Here is a 21,577-nt window from a genome sequence, read left to right as displayed (position 1 = left end):
TGTTCGGAGGCAACCTGGTCAGGCTGAACGCCTTAGACACACTGTCCAGCGAGTACAGCAAGGTGGAGGTTCCCTTCTGTTTTGGGGTGTCATTATGTTGGGCCTACGTACGCCGCTGGTGGTCATGGAAGGTGCCATAATGGCTGTACTATACGTGAATGCCACTCTTCGACCAATAGTGCAACCATATACGCAGCACATTGGTGAGGTATTCGCGCCTCCATCGTGCACATCTTGTGATTGTCTTCCTTCAGGAATACGACATCGCTCGATTAGAGTGGCCAGCTTGTTCTCCAGACATGAACCCTATCGAACATGCCTGGGATACATTGAAAAGGGTTGTCTGTGGACGACGTGACGCACCAACCACTCTGAGTGATCCACGCCGAATCGCCGTTGAGGAGTGGTATTATCTGGCCAAACAGTGCCTTGATGTACTAGGGGATAACATACCACGACGAATGCAGGCATGCATCAGTGCAAAAGGACGTGCTACTGGGTATTAGAGGTACCGGTGTGTACAGCAATCTGGACCACCACATCCGAAGGTCTAGCTGTATGGTGGTAGAACATGCAACGTGTGGCTTTCATGAGCAATAAGAGGCGAGAAATGATCTCTATTCCAGTTTTCCGTAAAGGTTCCGAAACTCTCGGAACCGAGATGACGCACTTTTTTTTATGTTTGTGTATTCTGAAGGACTACTTTGATTTGATACTGATATACTTTAATAATTCCTGGCTTATCATTTACAACTTGTGCAAGTTTTGATAGTAAATTGGTTATTTCGAGACATTACGCATCATGTAAACACTTGGATTCAAAAGTTTTCTAGTAAATGATACGAGAGTAATTTTCTACATCGGCAGGTTGGTGTGACGAATTAATTGTGAGGATTGATACTCGATATGATCAGTATTAAGAACCTTAGCTCCTAAAAACTTAACCTACTCCCTTTCGCAAATTTTATCGTGCCGGGCCTCAGTTTTTAAAAACTCTAAAACAATACGCTCTAGGAGAGCGTAGCGTTCTAAAAGAGCGTAGCGTTCCAAAAGATTGGAAAAAGGCACAGGTCATCCCCGTTTTAGAGAAGGGACGTCGAACAGATGTGCAGAACTGTTGATCTATATCTCTAACGTCGATCAGTTGAAGAAATCTGGAACACGTATTATGTTCGAGTGTAATGACTTTTCTGGAGACTAGAAATCTACTCTGTAGGAATCAGCATATGTTTCGAAAAAGACGATCGTGTGAAACCCAGCTCACGCTATTTGTCCACGAGACTCAGAGGCACATAGACACGGGTTCCCAGGTAGATGCCATCTTTCTTGACTTCCGCAAGGCGTTTGATACGTTTCCCACAATCGTTTAATGAACAAAGTAAGAGCATATGGACCAATTGTGTGATTATATTGAAATGGCTCTGAGCACTATGCGACTTAACTTCTGAGGTCATCAGTCGCCTAGAACTTAGAACTAATTAAACCTAACTAACCTAAGGACATCACACACATCCATGCCCGAGGCAGGATTCGAACCTGCGACCGTAGCGGTCACGCGGTTCCAGACTGAAGCGCCTTTAACCGCACGGCCACACCGGCCGGCTCGTTAGATTGAAGAGTTCCTAGATACGGGCATGTCATTCTCATTGGAGAGAAGTCTTCCGAAGTAAGAGTGATTTCAGGTGTGCTGCAGGGGAGTTTTTTTTTGTTTTTGTTTTTTTTGTTTTGTTTTGGGCCGCAAAACTGCTATGGTCATTAGCGCCCGACTGCTGCAGGGGAGTGTCGTAGGACCGTTGCTATTCACAATATATATAAATGACCGTGGATCGGAATTTCACTGAGGCTTTTTGCGGATGATGCTGTATTATATCGAGTGGTTGTAACAATGGAAAATTGTATTGAAATGCTGGAGGATCTGCAACGAATTGACGCATGGTGCAGAAAATGACAATTAAGTCTCAATGTAGACAAGTGTAATGTGCTGCGAATACATAGAAAGAAAGATCCTTTATCATTTAGCTACAATATAGCAGGTCGGCAACTGGAAGCAGTCAATTCCATAAATTACCTGGGAGTAGGCATTAGGAGTGATTTAAAATGGAATGACCATATGAAATTAATCGTCGGTAAAGCCGATGCCAGACTGAGGTTCATTGGAAGAATCCTAAGGAAATGCAGTCCGAAAACGAAGGAAGTAGGTTATGGTACACTTGTTCGCCCAATGCTTGAATACTGCTCACCGGTGTGGGATCCGTACCAGATAGGGTTGATGGAACAGATAGAGAAGATCCATCGGAGAACAGCGCGCTTCGTTACAGGAACATTTAGTAATCGCGAAAGCGTTACGGAGATGATAGATAATCTCCATTGGAAGACTGCAAGAGAGACGCTCAGTAGCTCGGTACGGGCTTTTGTTGAAGTTTCGAGAACATACCTTCACCGATGAGTCAAGCAGTGTATTTCTCTCTCCTACGTTTATCTCGCGAAGAGACCATGAGGATAAAATCAGAGAGATTAGGGACCACACATAGGCATACCGACAATCTTTCTTTCCACGAACAATACGAGACTGGAACAGAGGGGAGAACCGGTAGAGATATTCAAAGTACCCTCCGCCACACCCCTTCAGGTGTCTTGCGGAGTGTGGATGTAGATGTAGATGTAGATACATTCTCCGTTCATCGTCAAATAACATTTTGCATTTAGAGGTCGATTGTTGTGTTGCTCGCTCACAATAAATCCTTCCGAATACGCTGTTTACATGCAAGTTCTGTGCAATGAGTAACTTGGAAGTGTTGGTTCCACTTCCAAATTCGATCTTGATGTGAACTTGCATCTTCACACATCGTGGCGGTGGTGGTGGTTAGTGTTTAACGTCCGGTCGACAACGAGGTCATTAGAGACGGAGCGCAAGCTCGGGTTAGGGAAGGATTGGGAAGGAAATCGGCCGTGCCCTTTCAAAGGAACCATCCCGGTATTTGCCTGAAACGATTTAGGGAAATCACGGAAAACCTAAATCAGGATGGCCGGAGACGGGATTGAACCGTCGTCCTCCCGAATGCGAGTCCAGTGTGCTAACCACTGCACCACCTCGCTCGGTCACACATCGTGATTTGGCATCAGTAGAGCCAGAGGTCACATGATTAGGTACCGTTAAGAAGGATACTCCCATCGTCTCACTTTTCCTCTTAAAAAAACTGCTTGCTAACTCATTAACCATTGCACTGTCGTCAATTATAGCGGTAGTAGGTACTCCAACTACTATCGCATTCACAGCTGTCTGAACAATGTCTCCGCTCTGATCGTGGCACAACTCCATGTTGGAGCAAAGACTATGAATTATATCAATACGACCATTATTTCTTAATATATTAACCATCTATATTAGTCCCCACGTCCCAACCCACAACTTGCATCAGGTTGTTGTTGCCAACCATGAAGTAGTCCAAAGTTCGAGTTTTGCCCAATTTTTGAAATTCTGTGATTTATGTTTGGTGGCAGTAAAATGCCACATTTGCAAATTTACCTTGCCAGTTGCTCTGATGGTGACCATTGCGATTCGTATTGTACGCTAGATTAAATCTATTATTATTATTATTATTATTATTATTATCATTATTATTATTATTATTATTTCTTCGCCTCTTTGTGAAATGCAAGGAAATCTGAGTGTTACATTGGCTTGTTTGCTTTACAAAAGTGGTCGGCGTGGCTGCGCAATTGTTGAAATATTCACCATTCAAGTAATGATAGTTGCCATGCCCCCTGGACCCTGGAATGCGGAGGCTGCATACCATCGTTGTCAGCATTCCCCGTAGCATCTTCCTCTATAAGATTTGTGAAGTCTAATACAGATAACGAATTTTCCAATTTCGACCTGAACCAATTTCTCTTGAATATTTCACTTTAATTATTTTCAAGACACCCCAGTGCGAAATCAGTTAGTCCTAATATAGTGTTTTGTCTCTATATCTTTGTAAATACTTCTGCAAGCTACCTTGCTTGCTACTGGACTATTCAGGATGAAAGACATTCTTGCTGAGACACTCCGGAAGAGGAGATGACCACTATTTCGACAGAAATATTTGTTCCATTTGTTCTTATGTTCGTATTGTTCCTGAATTTAGGCTGAGGTAAAATGGATTTTTTGTTGATATGTCCAGGTCTTTGGCTAAATGCCATTAAGAGGCTTTATGAAAACAACCGGCCGTGTGTGTTTCTTATCTGGCCAGAAGACCAAAATTTTCTACGCTCTACCTGGCTTTACTCCATTAGAACGAAGATAACGTTGGCGCCATCCGCATAGCACAAGCAGAATGTTCGAGAAATGGACTAAAATGTTGTAAGTTGTAGTTACCCATTCCGTAGTATGGATTTGTGACTCATACATGTCATCTGTTCTAAATTTGATGTCCTATGTATACGGGCGGGGACTACTCAAGAGGACGTCGTTATCAGGAGAAAGAAAACTGGCGTTCTACGGATCGGAGCGTGGAATGTCAGATCCCTTAATCGGGCAGGTAGGTTAGAAAATTTAAAAAGGGAAATGGATAGGTTAAAGTTAGATATAGTGGGCAGGAGGAACAAGACTTTTGGTCAGGTGATTACAGGGTTATAAATACAAAATGAAATAGGGGTAATGCAGGGGTAGGTTTAATAATGAATAAAAAAATAGGAGTGCGGGTTAGCTACTACAAACAGATAATGAACGCATTATTGTGGCCAAGATAGACACAAATCCCACGCCTACTACAGTAGTACAAGTTTATATGCCAACTAGCTCTGCAGATGATGAAGAAATTGATGAAATGTATGACGAGATAAAAGAAATTATTCAGGTAGTGAAGGGAGACGAAAATTAAATAGTCATGGGTGACTGGAATTCGTCAGTAGGAAAAGGGAGAGCAGGAAACATAGTAGGTGAATATGGATTGGGGGGAAGAAATGAAAGAGGAAGCCGCCTTGTAGAATTTTGCACAGAGCATAATTTAATCATAGCTAACACTTGGTTCAAGAATCATAAAAGAAGGTTGTATACCTGGAAGAATCCTGGAGATACTAAAAGGTATCAGATAGATTATATAATGGTAAGACAGAGATTTAGGAACCAGGTTTTAAATTGTAAGACATTTCCAGGGGTAGATGTGGATTCTAACCACAACTGCAGATTGAAACTGAAGAAACTGCAAAAAGGTGGGAATCTAAGGAGATGGGACCTGGATAAACTGAAAGAACCAGAGGTTGTAGAGAGTTTCAGGTAGAGCATAAGGGAACAATTGACAGGAATGGGGGAAAGAAATACAGTAGAAGAAGAATGGGTAGCTCTGAGAGAAGTAGTAGTGAAGGCAGCAGACGATCAAGTAGGTAAAAAGGCGAGGGCTAATAGAAATCCTTGGGTAACAGAAGAAATATTGAATTTAATTGATGAAAGGAAAAAATATAAAAATGCAGTAAATGAAGCAGGCAAAAATGAGATCGACAGGAAGTGCAAAATGGCTAAGCAGGGATGGCTAGAGGACAAATGTAAGGGTGTAGAGGCTTGTCTCACTGGGGGTAAGATAGATACTGCCTACAGGAAAATTAAAAAGACCTTTGGAGAGAAGAGAACCACTTGTATGAATATCAAGAGCTCAGATGGCAACCCAGTTCTAAGCAAAGAAGGGAAGGCAGAAAGGTGAAAGGAGTATATAGAGGGTTTATGCAAGGGCGATGTATTTGAGGACAATATTATGGAAATGGAAGAGGATGTAGATGAAGACGAAATGGGAGATAAGATACTGCGTGAAGAGTTTGACAGAGCACTGAAAGACCTGAGTCGAAACAAGGCCCCGGGAGTAGACAGCTTTCCATTAGATCTACTGATGGCCTTGGGAGAGCCAGTCATGACAAAACTCTACCATCTGGTGAGCAAGATGTATGAGACAGGCGAAATACCCTCAGACTTCAAGAAGAATATAATAATTCCAATCCCAAAGAAAGCAGATGTTGACAGATGTGAAAATTACCGAACTATCAGTTTAATAAGTCACAGCTGCAAAACACTAACGCGAATTCTTTACAGACAAATGGAAAAACTGCTAGAAGCGGACCTCAGGGAAGATCAGTTTGGATTCCGTAGAAATGTTGGAACATGTGAGGCAATACTAACCTTACGACTTAGAAGAAAGATTAAGAAAAGGCAAACCTACGTTTCTATCATTTGTAGACTTAGAGAAAGCTTTTGACAATGTTAACTGGAATACTCTCTTTCAAATTCTGAAGGTGGCAGGGGTAAAATACAGGGAGCGAAAGGCTATTTGCAATTTGTACAGAAATCAGATGGCAGTTATAAGAGTGGAGGGGCATGAAAGGGAAGCAGTGGTTGGGAAAGGAGTGAGACAGGGTTGTAGCCTCTCCCCGATGTTATTCAATGTGTATATTGAGCAAGTAGTAAAGGAAACAAAAGAGAAATTCGGAGTGGGTATTAAAATTCATGGAGAAGAAGTAAAAACTTTGAGGTTCGCCGATGACATTGTAATTCTGTCAGAGACAGCAATTTACTTGGAAGAGCAGTTGAACGGAATGGACAGTGTCTTGAGGATGTAAGATGAACATCTACAAAAACAAAACGAGGATAATGGAATGTAGTCAAATTAAATCGGGTGATGCTGAGGGAATTAGATTAGGAAATGAGACACTTAAAGTAGTAAAGGAGTTTTGCTATTTAGGGAGTAAAATAACTGATGATGTTCGAAGTAGAGAGGATATAAAATGTAGACTGGCAATGGCAAGGAAATCGTTTCTGAAGAAGAGAAATTTGTTAACATCGAGTATAGATTTAAGTGTCAGGAAGTCGTTTCTGAAAGTATTTGTATGGAGTGTAGCCATGTATGGAAGTGAAACATGGAAGATAACTAGTTTGGACAAGAAGAGAATAGAAGCTTTCGAAATGTGGTGCTACAGAAGAATGCTGAAGATAAGGTGGGTAGATCACGTAACTAATGAGGAGGTATTGAATAGGATTGGGGAGAAGAGAAGTTTGTGGCACAACTTGACTAGAAGAAGGGATCGGTTGGTAGGACATGTTTTGAGGTATCAAGGGATCACAAATCTAGCATTGGAGGGCAGCACGGAGGGTAAAATTCGTAGAGGGAGACCAAGAGATGAATACACTAAGCAGATTCAGAAGGATGTAGGTTGCAGTATGTACTGGGAGATGAAGAAGCTTGCACAGGATAGAGTAGCATGGAGAGCTGCATCAAACCAGTCTCAGGACTGAAGACCACAACAACAACAATGTATACGGTTGTCGTCTGTCGTCAGTTCCTTACACATATCATTCATTTGCATGATTATTTCAGCACGCCGCCCTGTCGGGTCTTTGATTAAAACAGTTTTTATTTGACTATGGTCGCTATTAAATGCGTCTTCAGTAATTCCCTGTTCAGGCACTACCTTTGCGCTAGCCATTTGTGCTGAGACTGTTAATTTGGCATATAATTTTTCTATAATCTCTACGACTCTACGGTTAATCCATTTAATGAAAGTGTCCGAAAATTTAATTTTTTGAGTGTTACATCGTTCCTGTAACAGTCAGATAATTTACCTTCAGATAATTTAGTTCTGTGTTTAATTACTGAAAGGTATGTTCAGTTTCCGTCTGAGGCAACTTAAGTGACTGAAGTTCAAACGATAATTGCTTGATTGCTTCCACGATATTCTTGTAAGTCTCTTTTAATCCAGACATTTTGGTGAAAATATTTTTAAAATTATTATTATTATTTATCTGAGCAGGTCGTCCTTGTATTAACAGTATGTAATTAGTGTCAACATTAGCATTTCTTTTCTTGCGCTACCGTTTTTTTTTTTTGTGTAAAAACTTGAAATTTTGCGGCAATTTCAGCATTTCGTTGTTGTGCTAGTAATTTGAAATTAGTGGCTATTACAGCCATAAGTTTGTAAATTAATTCAGTCACCTGATTAGAGCGTTCGACGATCTAAGATATACTAGCAGCTGCTTTGAGATTATTGCTATCATCGACATGAAATTTGTCTTCGGTATTATTTGCAGATGGTATTTTTGTACTTTCCCAAACTTAACCCTGACGCACAGAAATATTTATTATTTTTACTCTATAGACTGTCACATATCTGCTATTTATCGACCATGATTATGCTTTAGTATGTAAATTAAAAGCAATCGCGTCTACAAGATGGAGTTCGTACGTTTAAAAAAAAACAAGGGAAATTCGCTTTTCCATCTTCGCTTCCCATCAACTAAAGCGGTTATCTTACGTTCAACAGTTAAATATAATGCAGTCTACAAAGACAAAATTTTATAATTTACGACTCACAATGGAAATTCTTTGTGTGGTCCATGAATTTTCTGCTGGATACTCGAAAGTTAATTACATCTAAACACAAGGGGATAGACAACAATGCTGTTACCTGTAATTATTTTTGCGTTGAAATTTCTCGAATTTCTAATTTTTATCTATTATTTATGGTAATTGTTGATTATCTTGGCAATTATTGTTGTTTTTTAATAATTGTTCTTCCATTCAAGGAACTACTCTACTCGTTGTTGAGTGATGTACACGAAACATGAAGACACAGTAATTACATACAATAAATATGCCCCTTCAAAAATTTTAGGAAGGAAAACTTATCCAGCTGATCGATATTTAAAAACGCAAGTAGTTCAAAACATTTGCGCCGATATTCAGCCGTGTCAAGAGAGCACACTGCGAGAGCGACTGGATTATGTCAAGTTGTTTCAGTTTTATAGTGGATTCTGCAAGGAAAATTGAATTAGTTGAACGTCAGATATTTTAATTAACATACTCCGACGCCCTTTATCTATATTTCATCGGCGTACCGGCCAATTAATTGCGGAAGACTTCCGTCGTCATTGAGTGCTTTCTGACCGGGAAATATCAAGGATATTTTACACCGTAAAAATGTAAGGTTAATGTACTTGGACTTCGGTTCTGACGAAGATAGGTTCTTTCTCTACTGCGAGAATGATTAACGATAGAGCCAACATTTATCTCAATTCGTTTTCTCATTGTACAATATAGCTGCAGTTCCTTTGAAGACGACCTCCTGCACAATATCAAAATACACTTCTGATTAATTAATGACATGAAACAAGGTAATTTCAAAAGTTCTACTAAATGAAACACAGTTTTCAGTTATTTTTGTTCATTCATAAATAAACAAGATACTTAAGCATCTTCACAGGACAGGATCAGACAAGAGATTGAGTTAGGCATGAAGTCACAAATGAAGAGGAATGGAGTTTTCTTGCTACAAATAAATGAAAGATCGTGTAAGCTACTTCACAGTTGCAAAGAAATCTTTGCTTACCTATTTATTTTTATTCACTTTGATAATGAGAACTATAAATCTGTTTCTCGACATATGAAACGTAATACTATAGTGGGCACGTTGGAGAAAGCGTGAATGTAACGAACACATAGACGTGATGGACGAACGAAAGACTGGTAGAAGCAAATAACCGGCTGGTAAAAGGAATACAGGCTGTCCAAGGAAATGATGGTGCGACAAATCAAAGTATATTGGGACATACTGAAAGAAAAACGTCTTCAGTATAGGAAAAAGGAGGAAGAAGAAGAGAATTAAACTGTTTTTGAGAATTTAATTATCGAACTTCGACATACAACTTCAAACGTGTCATTCAAGTAACCTGTTTTTAAGTATTTCCTTCCTTTCCAAGCATTGTTTATGATGACTTAGTGTTCCTACTATTTCTCGCTCTTGGCCTCTTCCGGGACTACCCACAATGCTGTATGGAAATGACAATACCACAAGAGGATGTGCAATATGCGTGCCGAAAATATTCACACATACCGTTTTGCGTTCTGAGTTCTCCTACCTAATGCTGATAATAGCTGTAGGCCTTTTTGGGCAGAGAATATTTAAATTACAGAAATCATCATCGATTCCGCGTATAGAGATCTCATGAATCCGAGCTCACTCTGTGCGTCCATGAAATTTAGAGCGCCGTAGACTACAGCACCTAGGTTGCCGTCGTGTGTGGTGTGCCTTTCAGAAGTCACTCGATTCAGTTCCACCCTGTCGTTTAGAGGGTAAAATACAATCTTATCGACTATCATACTCGATTTATGACTGGATTCAGGACTTGCTTGTAGATAGATCTCCACATGTCGTTCTTAACGGGTCTAAATCGACAGACTGTAATTTCTGGAGTGGGTCAAGAGTGTTGTAGGACTGTTCCTGTTTACAGTTTATATTAATGAACTAGTATATAACGTCGTAAGTTCCGTATGTTTTTTGTTCGTGATGTTGCTATCCATAGAAAAGTTACAACGCCAGAAGACCGTAACGAAATGAGGAAAAAGCTGCAGAGCATCGTTAATTGTTGCAGAGACTGACAGCTGACCCAGAAAGCAAATTAAAGTAGTGCGTATTGCACATAAATAGACAAATATATTGATTACGATAAACCACTGCAAACAGTACGGTAGGCGGTGGCAAAGTTGCGCACGGGGCAGATATCACACGAAGTAGCTGGGGCAATTGTCTGCGTGCTTACCTTTTCCCCAGAATGTTCTTCGGTTTTAATTCTGAACATGCTTTATGTAACATATTTAAGTGACTTTAAGTTATAGTTCACTATCTCAAATTGATTGATTCAGTACGAATAAGACAAACTTCTTGTTTAGAAACTAAGTGAGAATTAAGGACAGCAAGCGACTGTGTTCCAAAACATTAAAGCACGCTAAGAAGATAACATAAAATGGATCGTCTATTACAAATACAGATAAAGACTTGCAAGTAATGAATGCGCATTAAGTAAAAAAACTTAAAGCAGACTAATGGGTGCATCAAGAGGCAAAGTAAACTAAATTGGGGGAGCACTGTATCAGTCTGCATCCTATGTTCTGTGACCTTATACTTAAACAATGGCGACATTTAGCACATCAGTTTGCCGAAAGTAATGACGTAAACTACCCACTTAGTAAAGAAACCCAAGTGGCAGAGGAATACTGGGCTCTCCCATTCATCGCTCGTATTGAATTTGAGGTAACCGGAGAAAATCAGTAGCGGGAGGATAATGGGGTTCAGTGAAGCAAAAACGACATTCTTTTTCAGCACTTGGAGACTTTGAAATCTATATGTTATTTTTCTCCGCCGTCATGAAAAGAGTCCCTATATGAAAGTAACACAAGTAAAATAAAATGTAGACTAGTCCGATGCAGATGACAAGTGCCGAGTATATGTTATCATATTCAACAATGTAACACACGAACCACATATCTTTCGAGGAAGTCCTCAATAGAGTGGAGGGTGTAATCCATGAGGAAGTCCTTCAGTCTAGACGTGTATGTGTGAGGTCTACTGCTCGGATTTTTTTTTTTTAATTCCTGTGGTAACCTATTGAAAATGGGCGCAGCGGAATACAACAGACCTTTATGGACAAAGAGTCAAGGAAGTACGATCCAAATCCGGATAGAATTTCTCCGTAATATTAACTGAATGAAAGCTATTAATTATTGGAAACAAACTCCTACTGCTAACAACAAACGACATTAAAGACAATAAGTACTGAGAAGCCAGTGTCAGAATTTAAAGTCTCCTGAGCAGGGTCGACAAGACTGGGTGATTTGTTCAGGAGAAATGAGCTTCATAAAGTAAGCACATCAATAACACGTTGATCCATCTCTTGCCCTGTCCGCCCCCGGTAACTGAGTGGTCAGCGTGACAGAATGTCAATCCTAAGGGCCCGGGTTCGATTCCCGGCTGGGTGTTGTGTTGTCCTAATCATCATCATTTTCATCCCCATCGACGCGCAAGTTGCCGAAGTGGCGTCAAATGGAAAGACTTGCACCCGGGGAACGGTCTACCCGACGGGAGACCCTAATCACACGACATTGTTATCTCTTGCCCTTATGCAAGCAGTTAATCGGCTTGGCACTGACTGATAAAGTTATCTGATGTCCTCCTGGTGCCGTGCCAAGTTCTGTTCAATTGGCCTGTGTTAGATTGGTATCCCACCACTGTCTGGGGCGTCTTTCGATACGTCTTCGCTGGTGATTGGGGCTCAGTTCGATGCGCGTCTGATCACTAAAGAGCATTCAACTTTTGTGGGTGACATTTCAGGCCTAAGACTTTTCTGGAGACGCCCCGGACAGCCATCCGTATGGCTCGAAAACTAGGAGTGATGGTCTTGGGTGCCATATCGTTTCCTAGCAGGACCCGTTTCGTTCCCATCCTCGGCACACTTATAACACCGTGGTACGTCGACGATATTCTACGCCTCGATTTGTTATCCCTCATGGCAAGCCGTCCTGGGTTTACATTTCAGCATGACAACGCCAACTCACACACCGGTAGAAGAGGTGTCTTCAAGCCTGCCGGACTCTATCTTGGCAGCAAATGGCCGGATCTCTCACCAATTCAGAACATTTAGAATATTGTCGGCATGGCTTGCAAACCAATTCGGGATTTTGACGATCTAATGCGTCGATGAGACAGAATTTGGCAAAATTTCCCTGAGGAGGATATCCAACAACTTCGTCAATCAGCGCCAAGACGAATAACTGCCTGTGTAAGGGACAGACGTGGACCAACGCGCTATTGACTTGTTTGTGAAGCTCTTTCCCTTGAATAAGTCATCCACTTTTACTGAAATTGTAACCATTTGTTTGTCTCTGCATGTATGTCACATGTATTGATTTTCATTCCCTCATTCACACAATTCCTTTATGGTGCGAGACCTTTTTTTTTTTAAAAAAAAAAAAAAAATAGAAGGAAAGTGTACAGTGCTGCATGTCAGAATCTAACGAAAATAAGTGTAGTAGACTGATTTTAGTGTTTGAATCGCGATTGTAAACAAGGGCTTCCCATGACAGTTTACTGTCTATCTGAACACCTAGAAATCTGAATTGTTCAGTAACGCTAACCATAGTCCCATTCAGCGTAATCAAAATAGCAGTTTTAGTTGAATTTTGTGTTGGGTTACACATCAAGTGAATAAAGCTTAATGTTGAAGTTTACAGGGAGGCGGAGTATAGTAGCACTCCATGTTCAGGTCACAAGTGGCCCATCGGGACCATCCGACCGCCGTGTAGTCCTCAGCTGAGGATGCGGATAGGAGGGGCGCGTGGTCAGCACACCGCTCTCCATGTCGCTATGATGGTTTTATTTAACCGAAGCCGACACTGTTCGGTCGAGTAGCTCCTCAGTTGGCATCACGAGGCTGAGTGCACCCCGAAAAATGGCAACGGCTCATGGCGGCCCGGATGGTTACCCATCCAACTGCCGGCCACGCCCGACACCGCTTAACTTCGGTGATCTGAAGGGAACCGGTGTATCCACTGTAGGAGTATAGTAAGAGACACGAAAACAATTTTTATAAAAAATAGCTGCCACGGGAGGTGAATTTTGAGTGATGTTTGCTATAGTTGTTACGAAAACTTTCGTGACGAAATTACAGTCTGAGCTGCTGCAACAATGATGGTAAAAGATGTTTGAAGGAAATCTGTTTTCTATTCATTCAATTCAGATCTGACGGCTGGAGCAACGTAGTCGGAGAATTTGGTGGCAAACCGACAAAGGACTCAGATATGGCTCAGTAAAGGGTGAGGATGCATCTAACGTTGTTGGAGGCATTGTCTATTGCAGAACAATGAAGCCTCGGAAAAATGTTTCTGTTCAAGAATAGGTCCGTAATTTTCCGTGTAACGCGAGAGGCGTGTACGTTTCATGAGACTAGTGGATCAATTTTGCACTTTTAACGTGCAGAGTTAACTCGTAGATTCAGATAACTGCTCAATAACTACATTTTCTTTTTGTAACCCAGATATATCTTCGCCTTCGTAAGACAGGGTTTAACGGAATGAATAGCAACCTCTAAAAGCTTTTATATCGACATTCAACTTTGATTTACGAGCGCACGGGATGCAGGTTAGTGGGGGCGTTATTTTACAGTAATGGAATGTTAAATTTATATCGGTGACATGTATTTTCATGTTTCACAATGGAAGGACTCTGAGTGTTCAACAATACTGTATGTGTACATGTTACGCTTTTCCCCTTTCTCCTGCGCACCAAAGCCGTCACCGATTGCTTGACAGCTGCAATAGGAAGAGATGGACAGCCGGTGTTAACATGTCCGGCATAATAATGCCACTCTAAACGACACCGGAGTTTGGCACGTGCAGTACGAACGCACACAGTGAACGGTCACGTAGGCTGCCTACGCGTGGGTGTGAGCGCGGGACTTACGTAATTTGGGTGCATAAATAAAAGCGGCGCACATGTGGCCAAATAATTTGAAAGGCGCACTCTATACGTAATGGACAACTGCGCCATCGGCGGCGACAAATGAAAACGCGCGTTGCGCCGCTCAAATTGAATATAAACAGATATTTCAAAATTTGCCGGGTAGAGCAATACGGGTTATTGCCGCAGCACAGTTGCCTTCGGAGCGCTGCCTACGTAATGGAAGCCGGCAATCAGCGCACGCAGCGCGCAACTGCGAACGACGTCCGGAAAGGAGCTCGGAATCGCAGCCGCTTTCACGGAAGGATAGTACACCGCACCTTTAAGTGTACTAGACATATTATATTTGCGTCTTTGTACATTAAACACGGTATTTACGTTTGTGACAAACGTTGGGGCCGCTACATAGAGCCAAAACACGACAAAAGTTTGTTAACAGTGTGGGATGTCTTCAGTTGAAACTTCCGGGCTCAGAGGCCGTGCTCGATGTATAAAATTTCCACCTAACGTTTCATCTCCATCTGCGGGAGACATCTTCTGAGGTCGTCCGGCTACTGCCACTTAGGCTCCTGGTACTCTCGCATCCATAGAGCGCATAGAGGGCACCACCATTCGTCACCTGATGCCTATCTTTGGAAGGCGTCATCATTCTCGATTAAGAGAAATCGATTATCATTCTGCTGGCGCAACGTCGACATCCATATTTTGTCTAACTTTAAAACTTCCTCTTTTCTATTAAAATTTTTTTGGTGTTTGTGAATCTCTATTGATTCTCTATACATGCGCGCACGATAATAGGATGTTCGTACTAGAACGCTTGTCCCACTAAATTTAATTTCGTGTTTCCCATCTCGAAAAACGTTAGGTGGAAATTTTATACATCGACCACGGCCTCTCATCCCGGAAGTTTCAACTGAAGACAACACCGGCCGTGAAAGCCTACGGCGTGGGATGGTTCCTCAGAATGGCGGCCTCATACACAGCCAACCGATAAGGTTTATGTTTAGCAGGCCACTTGTGTACTACCTAAAATGGAATACTCTAACATATTTTGGCCAACTACGTCCCGGTCGTAAGAAAAACCACCCCCTCAGAATTCATTGGATCGATAGATAACTGAAAGGTGAGCGCTTCTCATTGCCATATGTGGGGTCCCCAAACGAATACTTTCCTAGAAATCGAGGAGTGAAATTGTTACGACTGGCGCATACACAAGGTGGAATATCTATGACTTGCACCTCAAATATTTCGCCAATGGAATGTACCATTAATATGCGGATTTCACAGATTGGAATGGTAGGCAGGTGCACGCCTATAAAGCCTTTATTCAGACGCTTATGAGTTTCGATCTTGTTTTTGTTTGAGAAAGGTACAAATATTTCAATGGAATAATGCCAGTTGACAGTAGCACAATCAAAGTAGACTAAATTAGGTCGCCAACGATGTTTGTTGGAGAATTCTAGTGCAAATATTTTACGAGGTATTCTAGATTGAATGTTGTAAACACAAACAGTTGTTCGTTCATTGTAATAACACGTAGGAATGTAAATTTCATGTGGTTGCGTATATGAGCCCTAGGCAAATGTTAATTAGTCTCAGGGGCGGTCGTGTTGTTAAATGGCACATTGCCTATGACAAACGAAAGGCGAACAAAGGTGAATGTAGTACCTCTGTGGGGTCTGAAACATATAAAGAACCAATGTACGCTCAACGCCTGTGATCAAAATGACCACAGCCAGAGTCAGTGTAAGCTCGCTGTTTGCCATACAACGATTGCTGCAAACGCTGTAGCATTTCAGCGGAAATTGAGCGCAGGCAGCAGTAAAACGCTGTTTCATGTCATCTGTAATTGTTTGAAGGGGCTGAAAAGGTTGGCGTGTATCGTGATAACTTTCGGGGTACACGCGACACCAGCGAACTGCGTGTTTCTTACATTCACGATAAATCATGTCCCCTTTTTCTGGGAAATACCATCTTCCGAGCTCGTCCTACTACATCGGCTGTCAGACATTAAGTGATAGGATCATCGCAATGCAATCGCAGTTTACACACAAGGCAATATGAACAAACATAACATCGTCGCCTAACATTTAAGCAACGGAATGGAAGAAACAGCTGTCTGTGTTTACAGCATACACAATACGACAAGTTATAATTTACTTTCACTTCCTTCAAACAAAAAACACCACTGTCATTCCACTTTCACTACTTTTAGGATTTTACCTCTGAAAGGCCCGCTAAACCCGCTGGGCAGAACAGGTGATTAGGATTGTGGAAAGGGCCAAATAAGGTGGCGGTCAGTTTCACTTCAAAAATATAATTTATTGTAATTTAATAACACATTGTAACCAAAACGGCACATAGCCGAACTTTTACAACTACGAGTTTCAAAATTCAATTGTTTCACGGCTGAAGGCCTCCAAACAAGAAATCTTAAAATCCAACAAGATAAATGTCAAGTGACTGAAGACACGCAATTAAAATTTCAAATAATATACATCAGAGCTAAGCTGAAACCCTCAAGGCAAAAGAGATAGAACAAACATAATGAAGGTGCAATACAAACGGCTAAAGCCCACAATTGAATTTGAAAATTTTGAAATATATTACCATAATCATTTGAGGCAGAAGAATGTAATGTTTTCGCTTAAGGGAAAATTTTAAGAATAAGGGTTTAAGCGGCTGAAGGCCCACAATCGGTTTTCCAAAATTTCAAAATATCTTAAACCTTTAAGTTTTAAGTGGTTGACAGCGCACAAGAACAGTAAATTTCAGCAAAATATCCACTTGCCAGAATTCAAACTTACTTATACGGGGTGAAGGCCCTTGATTTAAATAAAACACAAGATTGTTCTTCTATAGCATTGGCTATAATAGAGTACCAACAGACCTTTAAACACCCATGAAAAGGATAGTATAAACAACGGCATTCAGAGGCCTCCAGGAGAGAGGGGACTGCCCTCGAAACATTAACATTAACTTAGAAGAGACAGGTGGTGGGCTCAACTACACTTGATCCGTCGGCAACCCAACCAAGAGACAGTCACGGACAGACCGAACAAACGACTTGCTAGCCACCAATCGGTAAATGAACTCAAGGACCAAACTGTTATGGACGTGATTGTCCGCACTGAAATATGTATTAAGCTGTCAAAACTACACACCGTGTTGGACAACGACAACAGGTGAGGAAAGGACACTGCCTGAAATTATGTTAGTGGCCAGGGCACATAACCAGAATACTAACGGCCACAAGGCAGAAAATTTCGCTGATGCACTTGAATTGTAGTGAACCAATACAGTTAATTCCACTGCACGGTGTCTCGATTTCACCACTACAAACACTCAGTGTTGCTCACAGGAAAAGCACCCCAACAGTGAACCACCGTAACGAACGACACAACATGAACAGACGTTGCTTGGGTATTTAACACACGACTCAGCTTTGACTTCCTGGGTCGGTGAGCCACGAAGCTCGTACCGATCGGACAGCTCCACGCACGCTCCGACACCGCGTAGGGACCACCAGCGGACCCAGCCGACTGCACCGCACGGAGATATCCTCCCTGGTCCGCACCAACCGACCGATTGCCGGCACACACCCTAGCCGGAAACTATATGCACAAGACCAAAAATTGTACGCGGTGCAAATATCGATACACATCGCTGCTGCCACACGTAGAAGGAGGAAGAAGCGTGGCATAACCGCAACAATGGCTGGAAACAAACGCAGATAGAGAGCCAAGTTCAAGGAAACGCATAGTTCGGAGCGAGCACGGCTCAACCTCCAATGTTCATTGTCTCATTTAAAAATCTTTAATTGTTGTAAGAGACTACGCTTTCGTCAAAGTCTCAAAATCTATGTATTAGCTGTATATTCACATCCTTGCATGTAATTAAGTTCTGTGAAAACGGCATTGTGTATAGTGCCTTCCATGCCTGAAATATTTGCGGCTAAAATGCAAGGTGATTGATTATTTATATCCATTAGGTGAATGCTCTCCAACTAAATGGCCGCTGATGTAGCGATGAGCGTATATGGCTGCGGAGCAGAGGACCCCTGTTGACGTACTTGATGCTTTCTGCAGTTTTCTAAATCGTATTTTTTTCCGCAAAGGTAGGAAAAGAGGGTTAATAAGGTAAGGAGTAACAAAAAGGCAGGTAAATAAATTTCTCGCCTGACTTGGATAAAAATGGTTCAAATGGCTCTAAGCACTATGGGACTTAACATCTGAGGTCATCAGTCCCCTAGACGTAAATCTAACTAACCTAAGGACATCACACACATCCATGCCCGAGGCAGGATTCTAACCTGTGACCGTAGCAGCAGCGCGGTTCAGAACTGAAACGCCTAGAACCGCACGCCAACAGCGGCCGGCTTGGATAAAAGAAAGAATTGAAATTTTAAACATCATTGTATGGAAACAATTCCGAATAAGACTGCTGCGAAGTCCAGCATTCGACGTACGTTATAGCATAAGCAAGAAAAACGAACCCCTTGTCACAATTGGCAGTATACATAAAATGACGCATTCGTAGACGGTGCAATATTCCATCACAGTGTCTGAAAATTGTTACCTAATGGTTTCCTCAGCTTATAAGAACTACTGAATAATATGTTACTCGGGGTATAAGATAGTTCAGCCGTTTAATCGATTCCTTAAAAAGATTTTTGTGTTATTTGTTCGAAATCCGGGTGAATGGCCAATTTACACTACTGAATAATATGTTACTCGGGGTATAAGATAGTTCAGCCGTTTAATCGATTCCTTAAAAAGATTTTTGTGTTATTTGTTCGAAATCCGGGTGAATGGCCAATTTACACATCTCTAGAATATTTTAAAACCATCCCTTACCGACAACCATATTTGTCTGATAGTGGATTCCTTGAGTGGACAAACTTATACTGTCATGTGTGATAGCACGTTTAAAGGTGACGAGGATCAATCGATGTGCGTGGCGGAAGTAATACCGCCAAACTGCACACCTGTGTGCCAATAATGTGACACTTATTTTTATCGCTATGTTAAAAATATTATTTCGAGCCTTCAAAATTACAGTCTTCTTCTGAAGACTCAGCGCGAATTGAAAAATCGCGCTGATGCAGTAACGACAGAGGGTACAATTCATGATCTACTTTTTGTGAGTGTTACTGTATTTGTGGTATGCATCAAAATTAATTCTTGAAAAGAAATATGTTGATATGTAAGCGAAGTCGTTTTCGACCAAATCTTCAAAAGGAACGACGTAGTTTCGCAAAGGTTTCATTCATTGGACGTTCTTGGTGAAGCCAGTAAATTAGCTTCGAATGTTTTTATAATACCCGTAGCTGCTCGAAGAAAGATCAGGATATATAACATTGTGAGAGAGAAAATCACTGGAAATCGACCATGATTAAATTTTTGAATCTCTACTAATACAAGTTGTTTGAGAAATTTATTTGTATGCCTTGTTATTATTCCGTATTGATTTACTTACCTTATCAACCATCCTTCTCACACAAGTTTCGGAAGAGAAGAATACACAAATGAAAAAGAAAATCCCTCCGTTAACGAACACTTGCTCTCCGCTCCGTAGCCGGATTCACTGATCGCTACGCCAGCGGCACTTTTCGTGTAACAGCGTTACATATGCCTATATAACCATGAGGCGTAAAAGTTTCTCTCCACGATTTCAAGGAAAATATGTGTTTGTGGATCCCACACATGATGATGCATGTGAATTTTGAGTCGACTGAGCGTCATGAACTTTAGCGGCGTATTTCTTTACAAAAACCGGGGGTTTTCGAGCCATAATATCTGACATTCATTTTAGGTTTTACATGAGCGACATGGGAAATATTATCGGTTGGGCGTGTCTGAGGCATTTCCCTTGTCAATCAGTGTGCGAATTCCTAAGTGAGCACCTACATCTTCGTGGTAACAGTGAAAGTCACACATAAGGGCTTGGCAGAAGGTTTATAGAACCACTTTTATGCTATTTCTCGACAGTTCCGCTCTCGAATAGCGCGTGAGAAAAATGAGCGCCTGAATCTTTTCGTCAGAATTCTTATTTCTTTTGTTTTAATGCGATGATAAAAATAATAAAAATAAAAAATAAATAAATTGGTGATTGAAGTTTCGTGAAAAGATCTCTTTGCGAAGGGAAACTCCTTATTGTGAATGATTGACATTAAAATCGACTACAACCGAGAATGTCTCATCCTGTGTCGCTATAGTGCCAAACGAGCAGCCCTTCTTTGAACCTTTTCGATGTTCTCCGTCACTCCTGTCTGGTAAGGATCCCATGCTGTATCCCAGAAGAGGACGGACAACTGGAGTGTAGGCATTCTCTTTACGATACTATGTCTGTTGGGTCTTCTGATATGTCAATAAAACTAATTCTCCCCAATAAAATTAGGTGAAGCGACGAACAAATTTGTGTGATTAAGCGTGTAACCGGAATTTTTTCTAGTCATGTAGAGAACATCACACTGTTAATTGTTCCTGGACTACCACTTTTCGCATTCATTTTGAACATCTGGGACTTAGCTGGACGGTAAACGAGAGCGTCATAAAACAGTCTAAGAACATTCCTCAAATTGTCTTCTAAACCGTTTGTATAGTTTAGGAACAACTCAGGGCCTATAACATTTTTGGGGAACCTATATATAACTTCTGTTTCACATCATGACTTCTCGTCAGTTACCACGATCGGTGATCCCGATAGGAACCCACGAACGTAGTTGCGCAACTGAGACGGTCCTCCATGGGCAAGCAGTATCAATAGAAGCTGATTAGGAAGAAGGTGTCAGAAACCTTCTGGATGTTTAGAAAGATGGAATCAACTTTACATGACCTGCCGATAGCGGTCATTACTTCCTGTGAATAAAGAGCCGTAAAGAGCCAGCTGTGTTTCGCAGAAAACGTATTTTGTGAACCCGTTCTGGTATGTTCCATTGTGTCAACAGGACGTTTTCTTAGAGGTGCTTCATAACGTTCGGAGACGGAAACTTTTAGTAGGTTGAATATTAGTGAGGAATTAACTCTTAAATTTATTCCACCATTTGTGATATAGCATGGAAACTCCACCAGTGTGTGTTATGGAGAACACCGACATTCGCAGTAACAGTCATGTACAACGCTTTCCTGTTTGGCGGAGCGTTCGATTGTATCAACAGAAGGAAACTGTGCCACGGTACTGAAAACAAATATTCGCAGCTCACGAAGGCGAGAAATCTTTCGGTAATTACTGTGCGCCGTCCGCTCTGTAGGTAAAAACCGTAAAGCTGGTTTAGGCTACAAATAATTACAGCATTATAACAGTTGAAAAAAAGTGATTCAGAGCA

General features: G+C 41.4%; 1 non-coding gene across 1 annotated transcript; it reads right to left on the bottom strand.

The window, feature by feature from the left end:
* Positions 1-3,023: 3,023 nt before the first annotated feature.
* Positions 3,024-3,096, bottom strand: Trnaa-cgc. Its single transcript has one exon. It is a non-coding gene; the product is annotated as a tRNA-Ala (tRNA).
* Positions 3,097-21,577: the final 18,481 nt, after the last annotated feature.

This window comes from Schistocerca piceifrons, chromosome 1 (assembly GCF_021461385.2).
Source record: "Schistocerca piceifrons isolate TAMUIC-IGC-003096 chromosome 1, iqSchPice1.1, whole genome shotgun sequence".
NCBI lineage: Eukaryota > Metazoa > Arthropoda > Insecta > Orthoptera > Acrididae > Schistocerca > Schistocerca piceifrons.
Note: the sequence above shows the minus strand (reverse complement) of the source record. Positions and strands in the feature narration are given on the sequence as shown.